Source organism: Mandrillus leucophaeus, unplaced genomic scaffold (assembly GCF_000951045.1).
Source record: "Mandrillus leucophaeus isolate KB7577 unplaced genomic scaffold, Mleu.le_1.0 Scaffold505, whole genome shotgun sequence".
Lineage (NCBI taxonomy): Eukaryota > Metazoa > Chordata > Mammalia > Primates > Cercopithecidae > Mandrillus > Mandrillus leucophaeus.
In genome coordinates, this window is record NW_012105421.1 from 338857 (window position 1) to 343256 (window position 4400).

Below are 4400 nucleotides of genomic sequence, written 5' to 3' on the forward strand. Positions count from 1 at the left end.
ATATAGGTGCTTTCCTTTGCCTAGACATAGAGGCAGTTATAACAGTGGTCCTTCTGAGGCCACAATTTAGCAAAATACTATATCAACCATTTATAGCTTATATGAAAATTTCATATCCCCATATTGGCCACCTAAAGATGAAAACATATAACTCCCTAAATCTTAATTGGTCCTATTCTAATGTCAAACATAAAAACCATATAGGAAAAAACAGAAATTCAAATAGAAGTAACCTATACCTTTTTTTGGGGAGGGGGGCATGTGGATGACAAATGGTCCACTGTGTTTTAGAATGAAGTAGACAAATTTGAGAAGTCAGCTAATTTTCACCTTCTTCTCCTGTTTCAGCTTCATCTCCTTGCGTATCTGATGTGCAGAATGTCAAGTAGTTTCTCAGTAGTGGCATTATTAGCATGCTATCTTTATATGACTCTTAATGTATGAAGTCCAACAATGGCTTCATCAAAAGCTGTCTTTGCAAGACAGCAGACTTTCTCCAGAAAGTTCAGATTCTCACAATACAACACAGAGAGCTTATAGTCCAGACCCAATCTGATAGGATGTGTTGATTGTAATTCCTTTTTCTGATTTCAAAAGCTTATTGATGTGCTTGTTGTGACTGATCCACAATCCCTTTCTTATCACTAGCAGCAACCTGAGCCAAATAACAAAAGTAACCTCCTTTCGCTTTTAATAGATTTTGCTCTGTGCTTGTGAAGCTTTGGGGATCAAGAACTCTTCCAAAAGGGACAGTGCATCATTTACAGATAGTTCTTAGATCACTTTCCATTTTCTCTCTGTATTCTCAAGCCATCTGCTGTTTTTCTCAGCAGCTTCTGTCATTTGCCCAATACTTGAGATGATGCTCCAAGATGACCTACAGGCTCCTGCAACATTTATATAAGCAACTGAAAGAAGATTCCTCTCCTAATAAAAAAAGAAAAAAATCAGTTCCTTGCTTAGTTACAGACATCATGCAGTCTTTCATGACAACATATTGCTCAGCCCACTTGGCCTCCTGCACTGGCATATTTTTACCCATGACTGAATGTTCTGTGTCAGAAGTGGTTGGCGGTAGATGAATGGGGGCTCAGCAGTCTTTGGATGGTGAGAGTGGCAAAGCTCAAACTCTGTCCCGAGATCTTGCTGCTCACAGGCTCTGTGTTTCTATTTTCAATTTGTGGCAAAATGTCTAAGAAAGTGCTATGAAAGAAATATTACTTGTATTATTTCCTCATCACTAAGTTCTTTATAGCAGCTCCTTTTCCCTTGTGGAAGAGAGTTCCAAACAGAGCCTATGAATCCCTGAAGAAATTTTATCTCAGGAAGTGATTTTAAAAAAATCCAAATCCTGTAGCCAAACTGACTTATGTTTACCTTTAGAAGTTTTATAGTTCTAGGCTTTACATTGAAGCCTATGATGTGTTTTGTGTACATTTTTACATGGTTCAAAACATCTGAGTATGGATCAGAGCTCGTGTTTTTCGTCTTGTTTTGTTTTGTTTTTGGCATATAGATATCCAATTATTCTGGAACCACTTCTTGAAAATGACAATTCTTTCTCCAGTGAATTGCTTTTGTACCTTTGTCAAAAATCAGTATTTTGTGTATGAGAGTGTATTTATAGATTCCCTCTTCTGTTCCATTGAGTTATTTGTCTATCTTGATGCCATTCTTCTTGATAATTCAAGCTTTATAATAAGCCTTGAAATCAGGTAGTGTTTGCCATACACTTTTTCTCCTTTTTTAAGGTTCTTTAAAAATTTGTGGCTTGCATTTAGTTCCTTAGTATTTCTATATGAATTTTAGAATTAGCTTGCCAATTTCTACAAAAGAAAAAGAAGTCTCATGCTAGGATATTGATTGTGAATCTATGGATTAATTTGGTGAAAATCTACATCATAATATTTATCCTTCTGGCTTATGAACATGAGACATAAATCCATTTATTTATAGTTTCTTTAATTTCTCTAATATTTTCTAGTTTTAATGTATATATCTTACACATTGTCAGATTTATCTCTAAGTATTTAATAATTTTAGTGCTATAATAAGTGACATCATTTTTAATTTCAATTTGTGAGTATTTGTTGGTAGTATATTAAAATACAATTAATTTTGTGACTTGATCTTTTTCCTGCAACCCCAATAAACTTACTTACCAGTTCTAGTACAAAGCTGAATAGAAGTAGTAAGAGAGTGATTTGTTTCTGATCACAGGGGAAAAGCACTATCTTTCATCAGTATGTACACTGTTAGCAGCAGGATTTTTGCAGATGTCTTCAATCAAATTGCATAAATTATTTATATTCCTGGTTTGCTGAGAGTTTGGGTGAAATGGAGGTTGGATTTTGTCAATTGCATTTTTATGCATCTACCGGGATGATCATATATTTTTTTTTCTTTTATGCCTTTCTAATATGGTGAATTACATTAGTTAGTTTTCAATGTAAAAACAATCTTTTATTCTGGGATAATTTCCATTTGGTCGTGGTATGTCCCACTGTATTGTTGGATTTCATTTGCTAAAATTTTATTGACCCTTTTGCATCTATTTTTTTGGACAGTATTATGCAGTTGTTTCTTGTTCTTATTAAGTTTTTCTAAATTTGGTATTATGATAATATTGTCCTCATCAAATAAAATGTAGAATATTCAATCCTCTTCAGTTTTCTAGGGAAAATTACGTAGAATTGGTATTATTTCCTCTTTAAAAGTTTAGTATAATTTCTTGATGTTTACTTTGTGTTAATACTTTTGAATGCAAATTAAATTCCTTAATAGCTATAAGACATTTGGGGTTATTTTTCTTGACTGAGTAAATAATTTGTCTATTTCCTGTAAGTAGTCAAATATATTAGCATAAAATTGTTTATAATATGCCGAAATTATACTTTTAATAGCTATAGAATCTTCTGTGATGTCATCTCTTTTATTTCTAATTTGTAATTTGTGTTTTCTATCTTTTTTCCTGGTCCATCTGGTAAGAGATTGGTTTTCTCAAAGAACTACCATTGATTATAGTATTTTGTTCTGTCTTGTATTTGCTTTAGGCACCTCACTCAGCCCATGTTAATCCATCATAGCCAGAGGCAGAGGGCCCAATATCTATGTTTTCATAATTGATTTAAATTCCTCCTTGATAAAGTCAGGAAATAAATGATCACACATTCAACACATTCACACACACACACACATCCATGTAAACAAACAAAACCACGGAATGTCCATTTTCTCTGCCCAGCTTAAGCCTCTAATGCTAACTTCGATTAACCCTGAGTCTCTGTATGTAACTTAACCTCTCCATTTCAACCTAATAGCACATTCAGTCACCTCACTTTTCATTTGCCCTTAACATGTATTAATAGGTGTCCTTCACTCTAGGCTATTGATTAAGCCATCAATATTTGTCATACCCCTCATGTCTTTGTCATTTCCCAAAGTCAATGTCTCCTCAACCTGCCCTATACTGCTTGCCTCATAGTCTGGTCCAAATAAATCTATCTTGACAGTAAGAATTTTCATAATATTAACAAAATACTGTATTAGGAAATTCTTTCATTCTAAGGAGAGTACATATAATAACCTGGGGGTTAGGGGTGTGCAGAAAATGGGGGTATGAGAAAACAACCTCAGAGGTAAAAATGCAGAAATGGTATATTTCAACTGTCGATATCATTTACGTTTTTTATTGTCTGCAGATTCTACTACTAATATAATTTTCATTTTGGCATAATTTACTTTTAATTGACAAATGATAGTTGTGCACATTTATACTAACATAATTTTTAAATGTCATGCCTCTTGGAAAAGTTCTGTGATGTTATTAAAATCAAAAGAAGAACATGATTATGCTCATGATTCATATTCTCTGCAGGAATATTGACTTTGAAATACGAGTTTTTACAAAATTGTTAACATATTGCTTGATTCTCAATTAGTACATTCACATTTTATTTGTAAGATTTTTTAAAATATATATTTTTAAAAATATCATACCTCAAATACATTACATAAAATCATAAATGGGATTGAATAACTTTCTGACTGAATGTTATAGCTTAAAACTCACTCTGAAGTGTTTATTTTGTTAAAGCTATAAGACTACATCTTACCTTTTTAATTGAAAATAAGTAAAATTGCAATGAGACAATAATTACTAAAAAAGTCTCACAGGGGAAACATTTCTAAGGGGAAAAAAAAACACCACTTTGAGTGATGCAACTGTCACCATCCTTCCTTCATTGTTGCCCCAGTATCATCATAAATATTAAGAACACTAATCTTCCTCTCCATTTTCCATTTTTCTACTCCTTTCTGCCGGCATGCCCTCCCTGCACTACTTTACTTTTAATGAGTGCCTAGGGAGGGATATTCTTCAGTAGTGATAACACCTGAAT

The 4400-nt window shown here is 33.2% G+C and overlaps 1 pseudogene; it reads right to left on the reverse strand.

Moving 5' to 3' along the window:
• Nucleotides 1–319: 319 nt before the first annotated feature.
• Nucleotides 320–1069, reverse strand: LOC105551074 (annotated as a pseudogene).
• Nucleotides 1070–4400: the final 3331 nt, after the last annotated feature.